Genomic DNA, 26,475 nt, shown 5'->3' with positions numbered 1-26,475 from the left:
AGGCAGCTGGGTAGAAGCTGTTTTCTCCTCTCCCAGCGCCATATTGTGGGAGAGCAGGTGCATAGAATAAGTCTTAATTCCAGTAACTTAGTCTAGTCCGAGTTGCTCCCAGTTGCTCCCCACAATCCTTTACTATGTGGTGGAAGAGATACTGGAGATTCGCATTCACAAGCTACACTATTTCAGGAGTTTCTGGAATTGTCTGGATGTTGTGATCATTGTGGTAGGTTTGAGGGCAACTCCAAATTCCCCTCTCTGTTCTAAACACATGTGAATGACAGTCTCTGATCGCTGCAGCCTTGTGTGTCTTGATATTCCCAAAAGAGAATCTCAGACTTCCCCTCAGTAGACCAGCTATGTGGTGTTACTAATTATTTATTCACTTTGCCTAAATAGTCTTTCTAGACATAGAAGTGGAGCAGCATTTCCTGTACGTGTGCAGCCACATTCATATTGAGAGTAACTCAATAATTCATGTTTGGCTTTGGCATGCTATGTGAGGTGTAGAGGAGAAAACAATGTTTTATCTTGTTTATTTTGCTCTTTTGCTAGTGCTGTTTTTTCTTCAACTGCTAGTAAATTTATGTTTTTCTGCACTTGTGTAAAGTTGTGGCAAGAAGAAACATGCTAAAAATACCTTGAGTGGCAGAAAAAACTTCCTGCAGCTTAAGATTTCTTGTAAAGAATTCAGAGTATAAAATTGGAGTTGTGTCCGTGTAGGTTTTCAGTATGAGGTACAGGAAATCATCTGGCAGAGTCATGAGATAGTTAAGACTGCAGCACCTGGTAGATGCTGTGCCTACCCTGAACACTATTATAGCTCCTGTTTTCCACTCATCTTATTCATTAGTTAATTAAGCATCATCTCAGTCACTTCTGGAGGCCTCCATATAAAAATGAATTTGTACAAATCTTTCTCCCTTTAGCAATAGCAACTCACCTTTGGCTAAGCCCTGCCGTACATTTAAGCATACAACACCACACTCAATTGTTATGTGCTTAAAAGTGCTGTGTGACATTGATGGATCATGTGTTATTCTATGTGACTCCTTCCCACTATCCTATGAGACATGGTCTTTCAAAAATCTCAACAATGACGCCTTATCCTATTAGCATTCTGTCTTTCCTTACCTTCTTCATGAAAAAAAATTCTTCCTGTCTCTCTGTCCCTAAAAATCAGTTTGTGTTTTGTGAAGCATTGGCTTCAAGTCTTTATCCAATCATTTCCTACTAGAATTGACAAAATACAGAAAAGAACTACCAGGACACCTGTTGTGTGGCAGTAACAATGCTACCACTGATAACAACAACAATAGTAATAGCTAACACTTTAGAAGCTACTATGTGTTAGTCACAGCCCCAAGTGCTTTGCATATACAGAAGCCCATGTCAGAAGACATTGACCCTCTTAATCATTCTGCCACTGCCTCTCAAACCATGTACATGTGTTCTCCAGAAAGAGCTTCTACTCAGAGAAGTACCTGTGGAACCCATCAGACCATGACACTTTCAGACTTGCCATTTAACACGATGGCACAACATCAAGGCAGCTCCTTGATTTTCAAATGTTTAATGTTTCAAGGAGCAGAGTTACAAAATAATTTCAGTATTTAAAGAGGTAGGAGAGGCAATAACATTGCACATATTTTTTCAGAATATTTCTGTACTTAGTAATGGCAAAGTACATTTTATGTAACTGAACATTAACCAGAACATAATTTGATTTGGAACTCCGATGGATATAAACTCTACGTTTTTGCTTATGTGATTCACTTATATTGAATTCATTGAGAATAATGATAAAAATATGAGTGTGATATTATGCTAATAACAGGCTTCTTTTTTTGCCAATATTTCAGTACCAACAAAAGACTAATCAGTAGTATTCAGCTCTTTGATCTTGCAACCTATCAGTGAGAACTTTGACTATATAGCCTAATGAATTTATTTATAAACTGTGTGTGTATGTGTTTGCTGTTATAATAGGTAAATCTGTGAGGTTATAGATATACATAAGATTTTAAAGTGTATAAAAATAAGTACTAATAAAATTATAAGTCATTCTAGAGGTTTTAATGCCTTTTTCCCACACCCCAGTGAACTACCTGACACCCTGTTTGGAGACCACAGGGAAACTAGCCGATGATGTCATGAAAATTGAAGATACTTTATTTGGCTCAGCAGCCACAGCATTTTGCAAGCATTACTTGAAAACTTGCTTCACTGTGCTCATTGTTTTGTTTTAACTCTTAGTACTGCCAAAGCAACAATTCAGACAGTGTATGTTTATAAAGAGCAAGGAAGGGCTCACCTACTCACCCCCAAAGCCGGTCCTGTGCCCCAGGGGCCCTTTAAACCTATGATAAGAGCCAAGGCATTTGTCTCAGCTGGTCCACATTTGCTTCCTTCCAGCTGAAACCTGAAAAGAAACTACATTCCAAATGTAAATATTTCATCTTTAAATCCTTTGAGGTTCTGTCCAGTGTCTTCCAATGCTGTGAAGTCTACAGACTTCCATCAATCAGCTTTTTGTCCTCAGCCACAGTCTTTCAAAACTAGTGGAATTAATAGAAGAACACTCTCAGCAACTCTAAACTTAAATAATGCTGTTGATCGCCAACTTCCATAGGATGGAAATGACTCAGCCGTTCACTCGGTGAATGTTGTCTGAGCATCTGCAATGAACTTGGCTCTGATCTAGGCATTGGGAATATAGGAATGCATGAAGTAACCAAAATTCTCGCCCTTAAAAAGCTTATGTCTTGTACAGAGAGAGAGTTCTGTTGTAGCTAGGGGTGAGAATCTCAAAGAAAAATCAGGATTCAACAGCTTGAATGCTCATAACATCTCTTTCCTCTTCTCTTTTCTCTCATTTTCTAGTTGGAGGAAGATTCACAGGGAAATGTAGTGAATTTGTATTAATGCTGTTCCAAATGTTCCATATTTGTATAAAGGTTTGTCCTGCGCAGAGTGAAAACAACCGGACAGGATAACAAATTGTACCTATGAAAGGTGGGCAAAAGGTTGTTACTGGAGTCACTTCATCAGCCTGGCGTCTTCAGCCCCCTCGGCTAAATTTATGTAGAAAAATATTTTTGGTGTAGCCCAGAGAGTCACAGAAATTATCCCAGCATAGAAATACAGTATGACCTCTGGGAATCCTTCATAGGAAAGGCAGATGGCAAGGTTATCATTTTAGCTGTGATTCACACCAACATGTCATTTCTATGGCAGTAGCCTGGGATGAAGGTCTGGCCTGCAGTCTTTGGCCGTCATCCAGGGGCAGAGAGACGCAGTAGACTGCAAAGGTCAGAGCACCTGCTACAGGCCACCTTCTGCAGATTGCCATCTCACTTGGGAGCAAGGTTATGATTAACCGCCAGACTGTCTACACATGCCCCTTAATTCAGTGACAGTCGGCTAAAGGGGCTGGTGTGCCCTTGGATCTGGTTGCATAGCCCAGGGCCAAAGAAATGTGAGAAGCTGTGTGGTTGTGAGCTAGGGGACATAAATTACTTAGTTGTTGCATTTATCTGATCTTCACTAGAGTATAAGTTTCTTTTTGTTTTAATTCAGTTATTTGTATTGTATTCACAGAGTTATACAATTATCAACATAATCTAACTTCATAATAATTTTGTTACCCCCCCCAAGAGAAACTTTCCAATATTAGCAGCCATTCCCAATCCCCCTCTTCTCCCAGGCCCTGGAAATCACTAACCTACTTTCTGTCTATGGATTTGCCTGCTCTGGACTTTTCAGATAAATGAAAGCATGCACTAGGTGACATTTTCTGTCTGTCTTCTTTCACTTAGCATCATGCTTTCAGGGTTCATCCAAATCAGGATCTGAATCAGTGTTTCTTTTGATGACCAAATTATATTCCATTGTACAAATATACTATTTTTTTGTTCGTTCATTCATTCATCAGTTGACAGGCATTTGGACTGTTCCCACTTCTTGATCATTAGGAATAAAGAAGTTTCCTTTTTGTTGGTTATATACCTAGGAGTGGAATCACCGAGTCACATGTTAACTCCATGTTGAACCTTTCGAAGAATTCCAAACTGTTTTTCAAAATAGCTACACCATTTTCCACTCCATCAGCAAAACACACGAAGTCCAGTTTCTCCTCATCTTCAACACTGACTATTTTCCATTGATTTGGTCACAGCCATCAAAGTAGATATGAAGTGGCATCTCAACATGGTTTCTATTTTCATTTCTCTAATGACCAATGAAGTTAAATATTTTTCATCTGTGTATGGGTCATTTGCATGTATATTTTTATTTTTAAAAGATTTATGTTCTTTATTTGAAAGAGTGACACAGAGATAGAGATAGAGAGAGAGAGAGAGAGAGAGGGTCCATCCACTGGTTACAAGTTTCTTGAAGGCAGGCTTTGTCCAGATTGCTCCTGTTTATCCCTCCTAGCCACCCCCCCAACACACACACAGTGCTGAGTCCCATAGACATCTACAGAGGAGTTATTGAGCAGAAGAAAACATAAATGGCTGTAAATCAGAGAATGAACAGAAACTAGAAAAATTTGTTTTACTTTTAAAAACCATGAACAAAGACAGAAAACAAGATGAGGTCAAGAAAGCTAAAGAGTGGACCGTGATTTTAAATAAGGGTGGCAGAAAAAAACTGCTTGAGTTTGAGTGTGTTACAGCATCATCCCTTGTGAACATGGATGTGGGTGTGTGTACATGCATGTTTGTGCACACACATGCACGCATGCATTCATTGGATTTCCTAACAAAGCAGGGGACATGTTCTTTACTGAATGAGTAGCTTTTGTGAATGCCATTGGATAAGTGAGTTTTAGAATTCATGGTGAACAAAATAAAGTAGTCATTTTAAAGGAAATTCCATATTGCTAAAATACTGTATTCTTTCTCTCTTTTTTTTTTTTTTTTTTTTTTTTGACAGGCAGAGTGGACAGTGAGAGAGAGAGACAGAGAGAAAGGTCTTCCTTTGCCATTGGTTCACCCTCCAATGGCCGCCGCGGCCGGCCCGCTGTGGCCGGCGCACTGCGCTGATCCGATGGCAGGAGCCAGGTACTTATCCTGGTCTCCCATGTGGGTGCAGGGCCCAAGGACTTGGGCCATACTCCACTGCACTCCCAGGCCATAGCAGAGAGCTGGCCTGGAAGAGGGGCGACCGGGACAGAATCCGGCGCCCCAACCAGGGTTAGAACCCGGTGTGCTGGCGCTGCAAGGCAGAGGATTAGCCTAGTGAGCAGTGGCGCCGGCTTAAAACACTGTATTCCAACAGCGATCTTTTCTTTTCCAGCTATCGGTGGTAGCTATAGGAATTAACATACACAGAACATCCAATGCGGAGGCACTGCTGCAGTTTCTGGAGGATCAAAATACTTTCCCCAACTTTGAGCATCTGGCATACTGGGAAATACAATTTAACAACATAGCTGCTGTTGTAGTATTTTTTGTCTGGATTAAGGTAACTTACAAATGTCATGTTCTGGATTGTTAATGTTTTTTTCTCTCTTTGTATTACCATGAGTCACATAAAACATTGGAGGACTTGAATTTACCTTTGTAGCAAATGTGTGTCAGCTGAGCCTGGAGTCCTAGGCTACTCTTAAACAGCAGCAGGTGCAGTGTCAGCTGATAGGGGGTGACCAGATGAAGGAAAGGGAACTAGAGAGAAGGGGCGGGATCTCCTGGAGGAGAGGAAGAGATGCTGTGCTTGCTAGAAAGACGCTTCTTTCCAGGTGAGACTGAGGGGAGCTTTCCCTAGGACTGAGGTTGGGACAGACTTCTCTGGGTAGTATCTTACTCATTTCCTTCTTTTCCCAGGGCATGTTGTTGCATCCATGTGTGTGAAAGGCTGGGGCATTTGTACACAATGAGCCTCAATTCTGGAGGTGCAGGACTTTCAGTAATTCTGGGGCAGCTGCCAGCCTCTCAGCCTATTCTACAATTATGCCATTCAGACAGTAGCTGCCAGCCACCTGCAACAATTGAAATTTAAGATTACATTAAATTAAAACTTCAGTTCCCCAATCCCACCAGCCATATTTTAAGTGCTCAGTGTCCGTGTAGCAAGTGACTAATGTATTAGACAATGGAACTAGAGAACATTTCCATCAGCAGAGAGAGTTCTTTGGAGCAGTACTGTTCTAGAAAGTGCTTTCCTGACTTAATATTTGCTCCTGGAAGGCCTGAGGTTTCTGAAAGGGCCTAGACCTTATCCTGTGTCTCTCTTGTTTATCCAGCTAGGTGCTTATTCAAGAGATGCTATCACTAACACATTAAGCCTTCATCATATAATAGTAATAACAATCAAAATCTCTAATGAATAGGAATTCTGTTAAGTGATGTTGTTACAACCACACTCAAAATTTTTTCATTGTGGCCAGAGACAATTTATAAGAAAAATCTAGATGGGAATGGTTTTGTGACATAGCAGGTTAGGCTGCCGCCTGCATAGCCAGCACCCCATATTGGCACCTGTTTGAGTCCTAGCTGCTGTGCTTCTGATCCAGCTCCCTGCTAATGCCCCTGGAAAGGCAGCAGATGGTGACCCAAGTACTTAGGACACTGCACCCACATGGGAGACCTGGATGGGACTGCCGGCTTCAGCCTGGCAAAGTCCTGGCTGTCGCAGCCACTTGGACAGTGGGCCAACAGATGGAAAATCTGTTATCTCCTTCTCCCTCTGTAACTCTGCCTTTCAAATACATAAGTCTTAAAAAAAAAACTCTAGAAATTTTCATTAGGTAAAATTATGGAAATCTTTCAACATGTGACTCAGGCTGTTATGTTTAGTGTTTTGCTTGGAGGTATCTTGCCCCGGAAACTTGGCAGGTAAGTCCTTTGAGGCAGGGATTGTGACATGACTTTTAAGATCCCGTGTGCTCTTCCACCAGGATGTTTACCTAGAGCTGTGTCACATGTGACAGAATTCCATTGCTTTCCAGAGCTAAAGAAAAGTGCATTGTATGTATAGACTACATTTTGTGATTTGCTTCACATGCTGATGTCCTTCCTGTCTTTCACAGCTCTTCAAATTCATCAGTTTTAACAGGACCATGAGCCAGCTCTCCACAACCATGTCTCGGTGTGCCAAAGACCTCTTTGGTTTTGCTATTATGTTCTTCATTATTTCTTGGCATATGCTCAGTTAGCTTACCTTGTCTTTGGCACTCAGGTTGATGACTTCAGTACTTTTCAGGAGTGTATGTAAGTATCTATGGAATTAAGAAGAAAGACTTGGTCACAGATGTCACTGCTTTCTTAAGGATAAAGAAATCTTCTGGGTTGCTATTGACCACCAAGAATTTAAAAGTGGTTATTGACAATAGAAATGAATTACCTTTTCCAGAAACATTGACCCACCAGTCCAAAGACATACATTCAGAAATGCCAATGCTTAAGACAGCAGTCCCAGCGTCATACGATACAGAACATCCATACCCAACCAACAGTATTATAAAGGCCAAGGTCATCTTATTGGAGATGCAGATGGTAGCTTTGGAAAAGCCATTTGCCTATACTTTCATTCCCATTGAATATCATTGCATACATTTTGAACTTCAACTTATTTCCTAAGGGGGGGCATATTTCTAATTCCAGAAAATCAGATCACTACTGGAATTTTCAGTCTTTTTCCAAAGTTGCCAAATATAAAATTCAAAACAAAACAGAACAGAAAAATAGCCAGTCTCAGATTTCCATGCAAGTGAGAAAGCAGTTAGGAAAGGAGAAGATCATGGAAACGAAAATTGATAGAACTTTGGCACAGGGGTCCCTAGTTAATACTGTTTCATGCAAATGAGGAATGGAAATGGTTTTACTGACAAAGGCCCAAGACTAGCAACATTCAGCCACTTGAATCCCACTCCAGGTACATGTAAGAATATTGGGTCTTTGAACACATGTGATATTGTTTCTCTTGTTTTTTTTTTTTTTTCTTTAAAAGATTTTAACTTAAGATCTTTGTGAAGATTTCAGGTTATCATCTCCTCTCAAGATTAGGAAGTTTTTCAGCCAGTTGCTTTATAAGTCATTTAATGATTATATTTTCTTTTTAACCAAATGGAAATAACATATGTAATAGGAAAACATATTAAGATTCTTCCAGAAGGCTCCAATAGATGGTTTATATAGCAATAGTTCTCTAGAGGGGTTGGCTGTTCTGTTATTTGGCAGCTATCTAACTGCTAAAAAGTTCCAAAAATGTGAAATCATCTGTAAGAAGAGTTACATCAGCTGCAGGACATTCTTAGTTTTTGTGTTGTGGTGTTTTGTTTTGTTTTATAGCTTTACGCAGTTCCGTATCATTTTGGGCGATATCAACTTTGCAGAGATTGAGGAAGCTAATCGAGTTCTAGGACCACTTTATTTCACCACCTTTGTGTTCTTTATGTTCTTCATTCTTTTGGTATGTACATTTTTGTTCATCATGAAGGGATTTATCTGTTCCATGTTCATAAATCACCTCTTCTGTTTTCTCTCACATCCTACTCCATACATTTTAAATAAAGACCCAAGAAGTAGAAAAAAAGTGGATGTGAGAAAACTTGTTTTATTTTCCATTTTGTTGCTAAGCAGTGTTAAAAGTCTTTTCAGTGGGCTTTCTTTTTACCATATATGTGTCTATACAATGCAAAAACAAAAAAAATAGGTTAAGTACAAATTTATAGTTACCTGAAATTGTGCTTTTCTCAAAAGTCAGATATGCTCACATGCTTTTCTCCTTCAGCACATGTATCAGCATTTTCAGTCAGTTGCTAGCATGACTCGGCAGTTTTCTGCTTCTTCTTTTCTCTTTAGAAAACAGGAAGTAACAAAGCCAGCCGAGGTCCAGGATGTCCAGAGTAGTATTTAAGTGGATGCTTTACATGTCAAAGTGAATGTTCTAGCTTAGGCATAGTTCACACATGCAGAGACTGCCTACATAGAATATTGAAATATTAACTCTACAAACCTAACGATGAATGGAAGTTGCTTTAAAAATTATTTTATAAAAATTCTTTCGCTCTCAATTTGGTAAAAATTAACATCTTTAATGCTTTTGATCTAAGTGATTTGAGTTTTTTTAAAGGTGTTTGTTCTTTGTCTTAACATTCATATGTTCATCTGTACACTCAGGTGGTATTAAATTAAGTTACCTTAAATTAGGCAGTGATTTTCACTTATACACTCACATTTACAACTTTCTTTATGTGAACTGTCATCTGAAGAAAATAAAATTGTTTCCATTTTCAATTAATTCTCCAAAGATCATGTGTAATAGGTGAAGTAAATAATCACATTTTCAGTAATTCAGTGTCATATTACCAAAGTCAGTCCAGGTATTTTTGGTTGATGTAAGGTGTTTACTGATTATTACCTATCCTTTAATAGAAAAAGTGAAAGGGTCAGGAATATCACACGTGTCCCTTTGAGTCTTGCTGTGTGCAAGTATCATGGCTACTCTTTTTTTATAGATTGATTATTTATTTAAAAGGCAGAGTTACAGAGAGAGAAAGAGAGAGGTCTTCTATCCGCTGGTTCACTCCTCAAATGGCCACAACAGCCAGGGCTGGGCCAGACTGAAGCCAGGAGCCAGGGGCTTCCTCTGGGCCTCCCACGGGGGTGCCGGGGCCCAGGCCATCCTCCATTGCTTTCCCAGGCAGGGAAAGCAGGGAGCTGGATAGGAAGGAACTGCCAGGACTTGAACTAGTGGTTTGTGGCTGTTTTTTAAATTTAAACCTCTTATACTGAAAGAAGAAAATTGGAAAGTAAAAGCAAACCTTTGTTACTCACTAACATGGGTAGGAGTTTGGATTTCCAAGCATCCATATCTCTACCAAGAAAACCAAAACTAGGAATTTAGAGTTCTGCAACTTGACCGTTTAGCTGACCTCAGGACACCTGGTTTCACAGTATATCTGTGTGTCAACTAAGGGTTATAACTTGGCCATGTGAAATGCTCAAATTCAAAAGAAGCCGTTGGTGGGAATGGTTCAGTTGAGCCTGGAATCTCCCTCCCTTTCTCCCCCCATCAGGGAAGGACCTCCCACTGCAAATGGACTTCTGCATTAAGTGACCCCTGTGAGACAGGAAGCAGGGAGGGGCGGGGTGCACTTCCTCTCCTCATCCCCTCAGGAGCCTTTCTTAGCCAGTATCTATTTTTCAGCACCTCCTCAGGGGACCCACGCCTTAATCCATTTCTAGGAAGATATTTGCAGGCATTAGTTCACAGTCATTTGGAAACAAAAATACATTAGATGCCTGGGCTGGAAGGAAGAAACTGGAAGATGTTACTCCACCCTGCCCTGATAAATATCCACCCCTGGAATTGAATTTTTATCCAGGAACTCATATGTGTTCTACATTCTCTTCTCACTTAATCTATAGAATCTTATAATTCCATAGAATCTGTTAGATAGGAAGTCAGAAACGAGTTATGTGTGTGTGACAAAGGCCTAAGGAGCTGACATTTAGGTCCAGCATCCGCATGTCAAAGTCATCCTGATAACCTTCAGGTGCAGCCCAGCATCTGCTCTTCAAACATCCTGTCCCTTCTACCCAATAACCATCTTTCCTCTAAGGCTCCCCTAAGGTGGGTGACGGGTGATGCCAGCCAGGCTGCCCCTGTCTGATAACTTCAGGGGGAAAACTCAGATAGGAATTTTTCATATTTACATCCAAAAAGTCCTTTGTTCCAGGAGGAGAAGATGTAGGGAGGCAAGACCCATCCCCTTAAAAACCCCTGGCCTCAACCAGACTGGGTGCTCAGCCCTCTGCCTCTCTTCTGAGCCACCCGCCTGGCCAGGCCAGGTGTATTCTCTCCACTAAACCATGTAACCTCGCTCTCTCCGAGTCTGAGCAACTGGGCACTCTCTCTCAGGTTCTGTCTGGAGAGGTGCTCATCCATTCTTACAGATGTCCCTACCCTAATAAACCTTGCTATTTTGCTTTCCACTTACTCTCGGTCTCACGCCTGAATTCTTTCTTACTCGAAGACAAGAACCTTTGCTTTCTCCAGTAACAAATCTTACATTCTTCCTTTACTGAGAGACATTTAGTAGCCTATTAAAATAACAGTCCTTATTTATTCATTCATCAGTTATGTAATATATGCTGAGCCACTGTATTTCAGTTCCCATGAACTTTTGGAAGATCTCTCATATGCATAGATCTCAAAATTTATTTGCACCAAAATAAACTCACCATTTAATTCCATTTGTATGACCTTTGGAAGTTTCCTTGTGTAGTATATAACATAGTCCAGCATTGTTGTATAATTCTATGCTGTGAGGCAGTGTGTTGAATACTGAGGATGCCATGGTAAGGAAAGCAGAGGCCCTGCCCTGATGATGCTTCCATGGACGTGTGGGGAAAACAGACATATTCAAATACACCACAACATAGTTACAAACCTCATTTATGTGCCGCAAAAGGAAAACAAAGGAAGCACATGTGAAAGACCTGTTGGAGTGCAATGCTTTGAGAAGGCCTGTTAGAAACACAAACCATTGCCACTGGGGGAGGGGAAAGTATAGAAAATAGACTAAGCTTTCCTGGGCAATAATAGAATAAGTTACATAGCCCTTACCCTGCCTTGGGGCTTCTCCTAAGCACTTTCTGTACATTATCCTGTTGGCCCTCAAAACAGATCTCTAAGGGAGCTACAGTTTTGCCATTTTACACATGCAGCAACACATACATCAATCTTTCACATGAGGCTTAGAAAAATTAAACAGGGTAGTCTCAGCCCAAGTTTGCTTGCGTCCAAAGTCTACATGTTTTCTACAGAGCTTGTCTTTTCTGTCTTCCAGCCAAGCCTAATGTCCTGCCATTTGCAGAGGTCTTTTTAGCTCTTCAATAATGTTCTATACATCTCAGATATGGTTGTCAAACAGAATTTGAATAAGCATAGACTTATGCTTGTCTGTGTTCACTTTTGAAATGCGAAGAATTATTTTAGATCTTTATACCCATAGTAAATTATGTAAAACGATTTATTCATAGAAAACATAGAGGAGTAAAAAATAATAAAATACTCCTGTTATCCATAGGTAAATACGTTAGTACTATGTCGCATTACATTCTTGTCTGATTTTTTTTTAACTTTTATTTAATATAAATTTCCAAAGTACAGCTTATGGATTACAGTGGCTTTCCCCCCCTCCAATAACTTCCCTCCCACCCACAACCCTCCCCTTTCCTGCTCCCTCTCCCCTTCCATTCACATCAAGATTCATTTTCAATTCTCTTTATATACAGAAGATCAGTTTAGTATACATTAAGAAAAGATTTGCACCCACAAAGAAACACAAAGTGAAAAATACTGTTTGAGTACTAGTTATAGCATTAAATCACAATGTACCACACATTGAGGACAGAGATCCTACATGAGGAGTAAGTGCACAGTGACTCTGTTGTTGACTTTACAAATTGACACTCCTGTCTATGGCATCAGTAATCTCCCTATGCTCCAGTCATGAGTTTCCAAGGCTATGGAAGCCTTTTGAGTTCACTGACTCTTATCTTATTTAGACAAGATCATAGTCAAAGTGGAAGTTCTCTCCTCCCTTCAGAGAAAGGTACCTCCTTCTTTGAAGACCTGTTCTTTCCACTGGGATCTCAATCACGGAGATCTTTCATTTAGGTCTTTTTTTTTTTTTTTTGACAGAATGTCTTGGCTTTCCATGCCTGAAATACTCTCATGGGCTTTTCAGCCAGATTGGAATGCCTTTAGGGCTGATTCCGAGGCCAGAGTGCTTTTTAGGACACCCGCCATTCTATGAGTCTGCTGTGTATCTCGCTTCCCATGTTGGATCATTCTCCCCCTTTTTTATTCTATCAGTAGTCTTTGCAGACACTAGTCTTATTTATGTGATCCCTTTGACTCTTAGTCCTTTCATTATGATCAATTGTGAACTGAAATTGATCACTTGGACTAGTGAGATGGCATTGGTACATGTCACCTTGATGGGATTGAATTGGAATCCCCTGGTATGTTTCTAACTGTACCGTTTGGGGCAAGTCAGCTTGAGCATGTCCCAAATTGTACATCTCTTCCCTCTCTTATTCCCACTCTTATATTTAACAGGGATCACTTTTCAGTTAAGTTTCATCACTTAAAAATAACTGTGTATTGATTACAGAATTAAACCAATAGTATTAAGCAGAACAGACAAAAAAATACTAAGAGGGATAACGTATCAAGTTGTTCATCAACAGTCAGTCCTATGGCTGATCAAGTCACCGTTTCTCATAGTGTCCATTTCACGTCAACAGGTTTCCTTTTTGGTGCTCAGTCAGTTGTCACTGATCAGGAAGAACATATGATATTTGGCCCTTTGGGACTGACTTATTTCACTCAGCATGATGTGTTCCAGATTCCTCCATTTTGTTGCAAATGACCAGATTTCATTGTTTTTGACTGCTGTATAGTATTCTATAGAGTACATATCCCATAATTTCTTTATCCAGTGTACTATTGATGGGCATTTAGGTTGATTTCAGGTCTTAGCTGTTGTGAATTGAGCTGCAATAAACATTAAGGTGCAGACTGCTTTTTTGTTTGCCAATTTAATTTCCTTTGGGTAAATTCCAAGGAGTGGGATGGCTGGGTTGAATGGTAGGGTTATATTCGGGTTTCTGAGGAATCTCCAGACTGACTTCCATAGTGGCTTGACCAGTTTGCATTCCCACCAACAGTGAGTTAGTGTCCCTTTTTCCCCACATCCTCGCCAGCATCTGTTGTTGGTAGATTTCTGTATGTGATTCATTCTAACCGGGGTGAGGTGGAACCTCATTGTGGTTTTGATTTGCATTTCCCTGATTGCTAGTGATCTTGAACATTTTTTCATGTGCCTGTTGGCCATTTGGATTTCCTCTTTTGAAAAATGTCTATTGAGGTCCTTGGCCCATCTCTTAAGTGGGTTGTTGGTTTTGTTGTTGTGGAGTTTCTTGATCTCTATGTAGATTTTGGTTATTAACCCTTTATCTGTTGCATAGTTTGCAAATATTTTTTCCCATTCTGTCGGTTGTCTCTTCACTCTCCTGACTGTTTCTTTTGCAGTACAGAAACTTCTCAATTTGATGCAATCCCAATAGTTGATTTTGGCTTTGACTGCCTGTGCCTCCCAGGTCTTTTCCAGGAAGTCTTTGCCGGTGCCAATATCTTGAAGGGTTTCTCCAATGTTCTCTAATAATTTGATGGTGTTGGGTCGTAGATTTAGGTCTTTATTCCATGTTGAGTGGATTTTTGCGTAAGGTAGGGGTCTTGCTTCATGATTCTGCACGTGGAAATCCAGTTTTCCCAGCACCATTTATTGAATAGGCTGTCCTTGCTCCAGGAAATGGTTTTAGATCCTTGATCAAATATAAGTTGGCTATAGATGTTTGGGTTAATTTCTGGTGTTTCTATTCTGTTCCAATGGTCTATCCATCTGTTTCTGTACCAGTACCATGCTGTTTTGATTACAACTGCCCTGTAGTATGTCCTGAAATCTGGTATTGTGATGCCTCCGGCTTTGTTTTTGTTGTTCAAAATTACTTTAGCTATTCAAGGTCTCCTGCATCTCCATATGAATTTCAGCAGCATTTTTTCTAGATCTGAGAAGAATGTCTTTGGTATCCTGATTGGGATTGCATTGAATCTATAAATTGCTTTTGGGAGAATGGACATTTTAATGATGTTGATTCTTCCAATCCATGAGCATGGAAGATTTTTCCATTTTTTGGTATCCTCTTCTACTTCTTTCTTTAAGATTTTGTAATTCTCATCGTAGAGATCTTTAACGTCCTTGGTTAAGTTTATTCCAAGGTACTGGATTGTTTTTGTAGCTATTGTGAATGGGATTGATCTTAGAAGTTCTTTCTCAGCCGTGGCATTGCTTGTACATACAAAGGCTGTTGATTTTTGTGCATTGATTTTATACCCTGCTACTTTGCCAAACTCTTCTATGAGTTCCAATAGTCTCTTAGTAGAGTTCTTTGGATCCCCTAAATAAAGAATCATATAGTCTGCAAAGAGGGATAGTTTGACTTCTTCCTTCTCAATTTGTATCCCTTTAATTTCTTTTTCTTGTCTGATGGCTCTGGCTAAAACTTCCAGAACTATGTTAAATAGCAGTGGTGAGAGTGGGCATCCCTGTCTGGCACCAGATCTCAGTGGAAATGCTTCCAACTTTTCCCCATTCAATAGGATGCTGGCCGTGGGTTTTTCATAAATTGCTTTGATTATATTGGGGAATGTTCCTTCTATACCCAATTTGCTTAGAGTTTTCATCATGAAAGGGTGTTGAATTTTATCGAATGCTTTCTCGGCATCTATTGAGATAACTATATGGTTTTTCTTCTGCAGTCTGTTAATGTGGTGTATCACATTGATTGTCTTGCGCACATTAAACCATCCCTGCATACCAGGGATAAATCCCACTTGGTCTGGGTGGATGATCTTTCTGATGTGTTGTTGCATTCTATTGGCGAGAATTTTATTGAGGATTTTTGCATCTATGTTCATCAGGGATATTGGTCTGTAATTTTCTTTCAGTGCTGCACCTTTCTCTGGCTTAGGGATTAAAGTGATGCTGGATTCATAGAAAGAATTTGGGAGGATTCCCTCTTCTTCGATTGTTCTGAATAGTTTGAGAAGAATTGGAGTTAGTTCTTCTTGAAATGTCTGGTAGAATTCAGTAGTGAATCCATCTGATCCTGGGCTTTTCTTTGTTGGGAGGGCCTTTATTACTGTTTCAATTTCTGTCTCAGTTATGGGTCTATTTAGGTTTTCTATGTCTTCATGGTTCAACTTAGGTAGATTGCATGTGTCCAGGAATCTATCCATTTCTGGTAGATTTTCCTGTTTGCTGGCATACAACTCTTTGTAGTAATTTCTGATGATTCTTTTTATTTCTGTGGTATCTGTTGTTACATTTCCTTTTTCATCTCTGATTTTATTGATTTGGGTCTTTTCTCTTCTTTTTTTAGTTAGTTGGGCCAATGGGGTGTCAATTTTGTTTATTTTTTCAAAAAACCAGCTCCTTGTTTGGCTGATTTTTTGTAATTTTTTTTTTTTTTGGATTCAATCCTGCTGATTTCTTCTCTGATTTTAATTATTTCTCTTCTCCTACTAGATTTGGGTTTGGTTTGCTGCAGGTTTTCTAAGTCCTTGAGATGCGCTGAAAGCTCATTTATTTGGTACCTTTCCAATTTCTTGATCTAGACACCTATTGCTATAAACTTTCCTCTCAATACTGCTTTTGCCGTATCCCATAAGTTTTGATATGTTGTGTTGTTATCCTCATTTACTTCCAGAAAGTTTTTGATTTCTCTTTTGATTTCTTCTATGACCCAGTGTTCATTCAGGAGCATGTTGTTCAGTCTCCATGTGTTTGCATACTCTCTAGGGTTTCCTGAGTTGCTAATTTCCAACTTCATTCCACTGTGGTCTAAGAAGCTGCATGGTATGATTCTAATTCTTTTAAATTTGCTGAGACTTGCTTTATGGCCTAATATGTGATCAGTCCTAGAGAAGGTTCCATGCACTGGTGAGAAGAATGTAAAGTCTTTAGGTGTAGGATTGAAAGTCTGTAGATATCTTTTAGATCCATTTGGGCAATAGTGTCGATTAAATCTGCTGTTTCCTTGTTGATTTTCTGTCTGGATGATCTGTCTATTTCTGAGAGTGAAGTATTGAAGTCCCCCAGTACTATTATATTAGAATCTAAGTCTACCTTTAAGTCCCTTAACATATCTTTTAAATAAACCAGTGCCCTGTAATTAGGTGCATGTACATTTATAATAGTTACATCTTCCTGTTGAATTGATCCCTTAATCATTATATAGTACCCCTCTTTGTCTCTCTTTAACAGTTTTTGTGTTAAAGTTTATTTTGTCTGATATTAAGATGGCTACACCTGCTTTTTTTTGGTTTCTGTTGGCATGGTATATCTTTTTCCAACCTTTCACTTTCAGTCTGCATGCATCTTTATTAGAAAGATGTGTTTCTTGTAGGCAGCAAATAGTTGGGTTTTGTTCCTTAATCCATTCAGCCAGTCTGTACCTTTTAACTGGAGAGTTAATTCCATTAACGTTTAATGTGACTATTGATACATAGTTACTTTGCCCTGCCATTTTCCCGGAAATATTTTCTAGTATATGCTTTGAGCTTCCTATGCTCTTTTACTGGTAGGTTTTCTTCCTTTACCTTCTTTCATATTGATGACCATGTTTCTGTGTTTCTGAGTGTAGCACATCTTTAAGCATCTTTTGCAGGGCCAGACGAGTGGCGGCAAACTCTTTCAATTTCTGTTTGCTATGAAAGGTCTTTATTTCACTTTCATTCATAAATGAGAGCTTTCAAGGATATAATATTCTGGGCTGACAGTTTTTTCTCTTAGTACTTGGGCTATATCTCGCCATTCCCTCCTTGCCTGAAGGGTTTCTGATGAGAAGTCAGCTGTGAGTCTAATTGGAGATCCTCTGAGAGTAATCTGGTGTTTCTCTCTTGCACATTTTAGAATCTTTTCTTTATGTTTCACTCTGGTGAGTTTAATTACAACTCGTGGTGAGGATCTCTTTTGGTCATGTTTATTAGGGGTTCTATTAGCTTCCTGTACTAGGATGTCTCTGTCCTTCTCCAAACCCAGAAAGTTCTCTGCTAGTATCTCACTAAAAAGGCCTTCTAATCCTTTCTCCCTCTCCATGCCTTCAGGAACTCCTAGAACCCAAATGTTGGTTTTTTTAATAGTATTCTGTAGATTTCTGACAATATGTTTTAGATTTCTAATTTCCTTTTCTTTTCTTTTTTTTTATTTTTTTTATTTTTTTTATTTATTTTTTATTTTTTGACAGGCAGAGTGGACAGTGAGAGAGAGAGACAGAGATAAAGGTCTTCCTTTTGCCGTTGGTTCACCCTCCAATGGCCGCCGCTGCAGCCGGCGCACCGCGCTGATCCGATGGCAGGAGCCAGGAGCCAGGTGCTTTTCCTGGTCTCCCATGGGGTGCAGGGCCCAAGCACCTGGGCCATCCTCCACTGCACTCCCTGGCCACAGCAGAGAGCTGGCCTGGAAGAGGGGCAACCGGGACAGAATCCGGCACCCCAACCGGGACTAGAACCCGGTGTGCCGGCGCCGCTAGGCGGAGGATTAGCCTAGTGAGCCGCGGCGCCGGCCCTCCTTTTCTTTTCTTTGGTTTGACTGTATATTTTCCTATTCTCTGTCTTCTAAGTCCAATATTCTCTCTTCTGTTCCACTGACTCTGTTTTTCAGACTCTCTAATATGTTTGTCATTTGATATTGAGTTCTTCATTTCATTATGTTTTCTCGTCACTAACACAGTTTCATGTTCTACTAGTTGTTTCATTTCATTTTGATTCCTCCTTAAGATTTCATTTTCGTGGGAGAGATTTTCTATCTTGTCCATTAAGGATTTCTGTAGTTCAAGAATTTGTTTTTGAGAACTTCTTAATGTTCTTATCAATTTTTTGAGATCTGCTTCTTGCTTTTCTTCTATCTCATCATCTTCATAATCTTGAATTGGAGTGTCTATTTCATTTGGGGGTGTCATAGTGTCTTCCTTGATCTTGTTCCCACGGTTTTTGTGTTTGTTTCTTGGCATTGTGAATTCTTCTTCCCTGTTTTTTGTTTTTTTTATATACTATATCTGTGTTAAGTGGACTGTCTGCTGTTGGAGGAGCCTTGGAGGCTTGAGATGGGTGTGTCCAGAGAGCTCTGCTTAGTTCTTCAGGGTTAAGGGTGTGCCAAAGGTGACACACTCGGGTTAGGTGTGGTAAATCTATCTTTATTTATTTATTTATTTATTTATTTATTTTACTCCAGAGGGAAGTAATACCGCCCAGCTGAGCAGAATTGATGCTATTTAGCTTCCGATCTCTGGCTTCTATGTGTATATCATTCGTCTGCTTTTTTCAACAGACCACCCAAAGAATCTGTGCAGGCTCAGTTTCTCCTGAGGTCTCCCACCGGGTTGCCTAGGTTACCGAATTGTAGCGTCTCTGGAGAGTACTCACGTGACCGCCATGAGTTCTCTCACCCACTGTCTCTTTTTTCCCCCGACTCAGTTCTTTAGCTCTACCCTTTCACTAAATGCTAACCTGGTATTTCACACCCCAACCCCACCCAGAGTCAGGTTTTTCTGTTTGACTGAGGGCAGGCGCAGCTCTGAGTTCACGAACAGCTCTGACGTCCCACACAGGTCTGAAGTCACACACCTGTTACGTATATCCAGAATGGCGCCTACTCTTTGTCTCTTGCTCACCTTTGCAAGGTCGGCAGAGAGAGAAACTCATCGGTACCAGTAACCCCCCACCTTTTTTTTTTCCTTCCCTCCTGTAGTCAGTCTGGTGAACTTTCCCCAGTGGGGCCTCAAGCCGAGTTCCCTCTAAGCTCTGTCTGCCGTTTCCCCACCAATGTCTCGGGTTACTGAGCTCACCTCCCCTTCCAGTGCAGATGTGTGGACTCGGAGCCATGGGCATCCCTGCTCTCCCCGCTGGTCGTCTGTGTCACATCCACTAGATCCTAAAGAGTTTCCTCTGCATTTTTTCCCTGAGCCTTTCCCTACAATTACTGTAATTCCTCTTTTATCAACCTATCTTTTCCTGGACTATCAGTACGTATCCTCCCTATTCCGCCATCTTGGCTCCACCTCTCTTGTCTGATTTTGCAATATATATCACAACACCTGGTTTTGTAAGTCAGAATATATATTATGTTTTCCCTGTGCTATGACTAAATGGAAAAAAAAACTTTTCAAGAAATGTAGTAGCGAAACTATTAACTTGTGATTTCATAAAGCACTCAGATTGGGGGGAAAAAGATAAATAAAAAGGTATGTGTTGATATTTGTAAAATGTATTTTGATTTCTTCCTTTAATCTCTACCTTCCTTTGACTTACAAACAGAACATGTTTTTGGCCATCATCAATGATACTTACTCTGAAGTAAAATCTGATTTAGCTCAGCAGAAAGCTGAAATGGAACTGTCCGATCTTATCAGAAAGGTAAGAAAAACGCATGTCTCAGAATTGTTTCCTACATGACATGAGCATTGTTTCAAGATGTTAAAAGTAGTATTTCCAAATCAACATTGAACCACTCAAATTGAGTAAAGTAAAAAGACTGCTTTTTTTCAGGAATAATTTAAGTGTTCTTTATCTTGGAGGCTTGATAAGTGTACTACCAGCTTGGACTTGGATTCTGGGAGTCCTCACATACCCTGGAATGAAATTCTCAGTGATCTTTTTGACTCCTAGAAGCTACTGGGCTGTTGATTTTACCTCCGTGCTTTGTGGACACCTCCTGTAGTTGGCTTGGACTTGGAAATGCAAAGTTTAAAATAAACTGGAGAGGAAGATTATATACATAGTTCCCACCTCCGCTATGTCAGTTACAACTTCAAAAAGAAAAGAGAGGCTTCAGCAGAAATGCTTGGTGTTTGACCCTTTGCCCTCAACCTTCCAGGGTGGTTTTTAAAAATATTCAAAGGAAAAGGTGCATTGTTTCAGGCCATTGCCTGAGGGCCTGAGAACTTTTCCTGGGTACCTTCTCAGGACCTGCTTAAGTTGGACAGGAGGGCAGGACTGGGAAAGTTGTGCATATTTGTTCTTCTCATGGTGACTTCTTTGTTTGGTTTAAGGTATAAAACTTAACAACAAGTAATTACATTTAAAGTGTGTGGCTTGTTCTCTGACGTTGTTTGCAGAGATAGACTGGATCTTTCACTGTAGTGTTTGTCTTTGGCTCAAGCCATGTTGCCCGTGGATTATATTCATCAGAAAACTTCAGCTTCTCAAAGCAAAGGCTTCTGGATGGGACCAAAGAGTCGTGTTATCCTGAATTCCACATAACAGTGTTGACATCATAGCAGCTCCCCACAGTGCATTATAAGCCCTTCTTACTTTGCACTATTTTGTAGCAGGGTGCAGTTAAGTAACACCAGGTCCTTAACACAGAGTTTGGTTTCATTATCAGAGTACACTAATTGTGAGTGCAGAGTATTGATCTGCACTCCAGCTGTTGGGGCCACAGATCGTTACCTAGGTAACCGACATGTGTGATGTTCAGTGACCAATCATGACTTGAGTTTCAGTCTGTTGCTGATTAGTCATTGAACATCTACTCTTGGGTTCACATACAAAGCATATGTTGTTTCCATGACTTCCTGTAATAAATGTGTGACAATTTGCAAAAACAATACATGATTTAAAAAAAAAAGTAGGGGGTCCGACGCCGCGGCTCAATAGGCTAATCGTCTACCTAGCGGCGCCGGCACACCGGGTTCTAGTCCGGGTCGGGGCGCCGGATTCTTTCCCGGTTGCCCCTCTTCCAGGCCAGCTCTCTGCTGTGGCCTGGGAAGGCAATGGAGGATGGCCCAAGTGCTTGGGCCCTGCACCCCATGGGAGACCAGGAGAAGTACCTGGCTCCTGCCATCGGTTCAGCGCAGTGCACCAGCCGCAGTGCGCCAGCCGTGGCAGCCATTGGAGGGTGAAGCAACGGCAAAAGGAAGACCTTTCTCTCTCTCTCTCTCACTGTCCACTCTGCCTGTCAAAAAAAAAAAAAAAGAGTAGGGGGCCAGCAAGGATGAACGACCAAGAAAGAAATGACAAATTATGACACTGGAAACAGCGTACTGGAGTAATCAAAGGAGTAGTTGGCCATGGAAATATTGACACTGCTGCCATTTGAGAGATGCAGCTATGCAGCTGGGAAGACGTAGTGAAAGCAAATTGATCAACATGGATGAGGAAAGTTGTTATGAAGGAAAGGATGGAGATGTCTTGAAGGAAGTGCCACCTGCAAAAACTTCACAGTGGAGGAACTCTTTTATGAGAGCTCTTTTGTGAAATTAACAGTGCAAAAAAGTATACTGGAAGTGGGCCCTTTATAAAGGAGTTTGACAAGTGATGCGCATAAAAGGTCTCCCAGTCCATATCCCAAGGTATGCAGTGTGGTACAGCATGAGAAGAGAAAAGCAAGCACTGGAGTCCTCTCCTTCCTGGTGTTCCTAATGTTGTAAATGTCAGTGTATTGCATACTAGCTCTGCCTTTAAATTCCTCTCTGCCTTTGTCACTGACACAAAGGCAGTGGTTAATGTTTTGACAAAGTTCTAAAGGTCACAGAGCAATCATAATCTTCCCTAGGTGACTCAGACTGCCCTGCACTAGGCCAGCTTGAGGGGTGCGTACACAGTCCTGCACCAGCACACAACACCCTGTCTCCCTGAAAAATCCTCATCCGCATTTCACTGGGATTTTTTTTTTAACATACTTAGCATATATCAGGACATTTCTGACTACAGCACAATATTAGAAATATAAAATTAGGGGCCAGCATTATGGATTAGTGGGTAGGGCTGCCGCCTGCAATGCCGGCATCCTGTGGGCGCCAATTCATGTCCTAGCTGCTCTCCTTCTGTTTAGCTCCCTGTTGGTAGCCTGGGAAAGCAGTGGAAGATGGCCCAAGTTCTTGGGCCCCTGCTACCCATGTGGGCAGACCTGGAAGTAGTTCCTGGCTCCTGGCTTCAGCCTGATCCAGCCCTGGCTGTTGCAGCCATCAGGGAAGTGAACCAGCGGATACAAGATCTCTCTTTCCCTCTCTCTCTGTAATTTTGACTTTCAAATAAATACATCTTTTTAAAATATTAAAATTCAAATATATAAAAATAACCTATGACTCAGGTTTCATAGTATTTTTTTAACTTTTACTTAATAAATATAAATTTCCAAAGTACAACTTTTGGATTACAGTGGCTTTTTCCCCCAATAAACTCCCTCCCAGCCACAACCCTCTCCCATCCCATTCACATCAAGATTCATTTTCAATTATCTTTATATACAGAAGATCAACTTAGTATATACTAAGTAAAGATTTCAACAGTTTGCACCCACACAGAAACACAAAGTGTAAAGTACTGTTTGAGTACTAGTTATAGCATTAATTCACATAGTACAACACATTAAGGACAGAGATCCTACATGGGGAATAAGTGCACAGTGACTCCTGTTGTTGATTTAACAATTAACACTCTTGTTTATGACATCATTAATCACCCGAGGCTCTTGTCATGAGTTGCCAAGGCTATGAAAGCCTCTTGAGTTCACCAACTCCGATCTTATTAAGACAAGGCCATAGTCAAAGTGGAAGTTCTCTCCTCCCTTCAGAGAAAGGTACCTCCTTCTTTGATGGCCTGTTCTTTCCACTGGGATCTCATGTGGGGAGCAACCCGGACTAGACTGAGTTACTGGAATTAAGACTTATTCTATGCATCTGCTCTCCCACAATATGGCGCTGGGAGAGAAGAAAGAGGCTTCTACACAGCTGCCTCCAGTTCAGCCAATAAACTGTAGGACTTGCTCCTGATTGGAGAGCAGCGTACTCGGCGTGTGGGCAGCCGAGTTAGGATTGGCGGAGGAGGACTATAAAGGAGGAGAGAGACGGCATGCACCAGAAACATCTAAGGGGAACATCTAGCTGAAGGAACACCTGTGCAGCCCCCGAGAAGAGCCGGCCGGCGGTGTGCCGCTCCCCTGCGGAAGTGGGGAATGTGGCCAGGGGGAACTGCCCTTCCACGGAGGTGGAAGGGATAGTAGCCAACCCGGGAAGAACCAGCAGCAAACCCGGGGAGGGCCGAGCAGACGAAAGAACAGCGCAGGGTCCTGTGTCGTTCCTCCACGAAGACGGGGAGCGACAATCTCACTCACAGAGATCTTTCATTTTGGTGATCCTTCTTTTTTGCCAGAGTGTCTTGGCTTTCCATGCCTGAAATACTCTCATGGGCTTTTTAGCCAGATCCAAATGCCTTAGGGCTGATTCTGAGGCCAGAGTGCTGTTTAGGACATCTGCCATTCTGGTTTCATTGTATTTTTAAGAACTGTTGGACATAACCAAATACTCTGGGGCAGCTATGAGCTATGTAGTAGTCACATGAACATCTATGAGTAAGAGACCTTAGTTCTTGATGTGTTGAAAGACCCTAACTCTTTCCATATAACTCACCTGCAAGAGTTTTATGGAAAACTAAGGATCTACCTCAGCAAATGTGTGCATTATAAGCAAAACTTTATTTCAGAATTTATAAAGCATTGTAAAACTGAAGTTTTGGTTTTATGCTGTCTTAAGGTAATTCTCAAATATTCTTGATGTTATATTGCAGAACTAGAATTTAGAATCCAAATGAAGCTCAACTCATTAAAAAGGAGGTTCTCATGCTGAAAATTCATCTATCAGCAGTATCAGCCCAAATGTGAGTTAGCAGCAGTTGTCTTCAGTAGGAGACAGGCTCACCAAATTTATGAAGAAATATCTATTTCTCAGTGAAAAAAAGAAAAACCTTATCTTTCAAGTGTTAAGGACCATGACCTTTTGAGAGATAATGGGACAAGCAAGACAGAACAAAGTGGTCATGAGTAATCTTCACTTGCAGAATCCATACAAGAGAGTCCTGTGGTTAATGCTGTATTTTTACCTGCACAAATGGCCCACTTAATTGGTAAAATATGTCAGTCAAATTTCCAGGGAATAAGCAGCCTCTCTAGGTTAGCTTCTATAGAAGTGAACCACATTGGGTTTCTTTAGTAGTTAATCCTAACTAGTTCATTTCTATATTTTCTTTCTTCTGAATATGCTACACAAAATTCTTTATTATTCTGTACTAAGGTTTGCATTCCAGGGATACTGAGTGTACGTGTTTATGAGTGTGTACCATGTTGTTACATGTAAACAAACTTCAATTTGAAGTGCAGCTCTATGTGGTATCCATGTGTATCGACCATGTGCCATATGTCAATTATGGTCACTAGAAAGTCTTCCTGATACTATTATACTGGTTTTCATTTCACTCGTAAACTTTGGCAGAATTCTTTGTTTTCACCAGTAAGTTGCGTATGTTTTTCTGTAGTCATGAAGAATTCCCTCCTCACCCCTTCCCTGTCACCTCTCCTTCTATGTTGATATAATTATGAAGATGTTACATATGCAAGTCTTTTGCAACAATCAGGAATTTCATAAACGTGTAATACGGAGCACTTTACTTCCTAATAAACACTTGACCAAACACAGATGTAAGGGCCGTCTGTTTCCTAAGTACAAGCTGTCGGGTAATGTGCCTTTTATCATGACACAGGTAATAAGGCTCAGACTTCGAAAAACACACCTTCCCTCTCCATGTCCAAAACCCTAGTTGACACATTTCCATGTTATACCGAATACTCATGTCAAACAAGGCAGGGGTGGGGAATATCCAGCCCACAGGCCATATGAGCCCCGTGAAATCATTTGGTCTGGCCCTGCCAAGGTGCACTCGAAATCCACTAAGTCTATAGCAGGCTGCTTTTTAAGCTGATGGTTTTGTATGGCCCACAAATGAGGTTATAAATATCCACGTGGTCCTTGGCAGAACAAAGGTTCCTTACCCCTGCCTTCAACACAGGGCTCTCATTCATGATGTCGTGTTTTTTAGTTCCCTCATCAAACCCCAAGACAAGGAACGCACGGCATGTTTTATTTGGGAGGCATAGGCAGTGGAGGCAGTGGAGTGGGGGAAGACAGGGAAGGAAAGGTGTCAAGGAGGGGTCTGTCACCAGGCTGGCTCCCACTGCAGGGCGCTGTGGTGAAACTCAGTGCAGAACACACGGTTCAGACTTACTCCACCTGAGGGGCTAGGGCTGTGATGGGGAGCCTGCTCCGGGAGGATGGTTGTGATTTCCCAGCACTTCCATAAGAGCAGCCCTGCTGGCCTCAGAGGAAGCCCACAGAGAGCTGCGGAGCTGGTAGCTGAAGTGCTGCAGCACACGGGATATGGGCAAGGGGCCCACGGTAACCATTATGTACGGTCACGGGGCTCATCTCCAGGGAATTCTGCTCCCTTAGAATACAATGCAAATGGTGCCCTTGGAGAGTTGTGCCACACGACTTTCCCTTTGCAGTCCCTCCGTAAACAGGGAAAGTATACAGTAGAGGGAAAATAACACTAGGCTAGGTTTCTGGTCCTTACTGTATGCCCAGTAGCTATATGGCTGTGCCAAGACACCTGATATATGAGTCCACTTTTTCTGAAGACTCTGTCCTCATTGTAAACTGTAATCGTCTCCCTCATGGGATTCTGTTGACAAACACCACATTACAGCTGGATTTTCTGTTACAAATGGAAGGAGGTAGAATGGTACCTAGCAGTTACTTGTTCAACAAAAAAGTGTGTTCAGTCAGCAAAAAGGAAATTATTTGAAAGACAAATAAAGGGTACAGATATTGCCATATGATTAACCCAATATGTATTTTAGAGTCTCCTATAAGTTAATATGCACACGTTTATATATTTTTTAACTGGGATGTTGTGCAGGATAAAAAGCCATAGTAACACCACCTGGAGTTTTGCACTCCATTTTTGACTCGCTCGCTCTCTCAGAAAGATGCTGATCAGTTGCCAGCGCTGTGGCACAGCACGTTAAAGCCCTGGCCTGAAGCGCCGGCATCCCATATGGACGCC

At 41.0% G+C, this 26,475-nt stretch overlaps 1 long non-coding RNA gene across 2 annotated transcripts; it reads left to right on the top strand.

Moving 5' to 3' along the window:
• Window positions 1-20,623, top strand: LOC127483174 (uncharacterized). Of its 2 annotated transcripts, XR_016212421.1 has the most exons (6): window positions 1-223; window positions 5,299-5,740; window positions 7,031-7,211; window positions 8,292-8,412; window positions 19,894-19,992; window positions 20,154-20,623. It is a non-coding gene; the product is annotated as an uncharacterized LOC127483174 (long non-coding RNA). The 2 variants fall into 2 exon arrangements; XR_016212422.1 differs by lacking the exon at window positions 8,292-8,412.
• The last annotated feature ends 5,852 nt before the right edge of the window (window positions 20,624-26,475 follow it).

Source organism: Oryctolagus cuniculus, chromosome 8 (genome assembly GCF_051225735.1).
Source record: "Oryctolagus cuniculus isolate XC-2025 breed Fujian yellow rabbit chromosome 8, ASM5122573v1, whole genome shotgun sequence".
Classification (NCBI taxonomy): Eukaryota; Metazoa; Chordata; class Mammalia; order Lagomorpha; family Leporidae; genus Oryctolagus; species Oryctolagus cuniculus.
The sequence above is the reverse complement of the archived record's forward strand: the minus strand, read 5'-3'. Positions and strand labels throughout refer to the sequence as shown.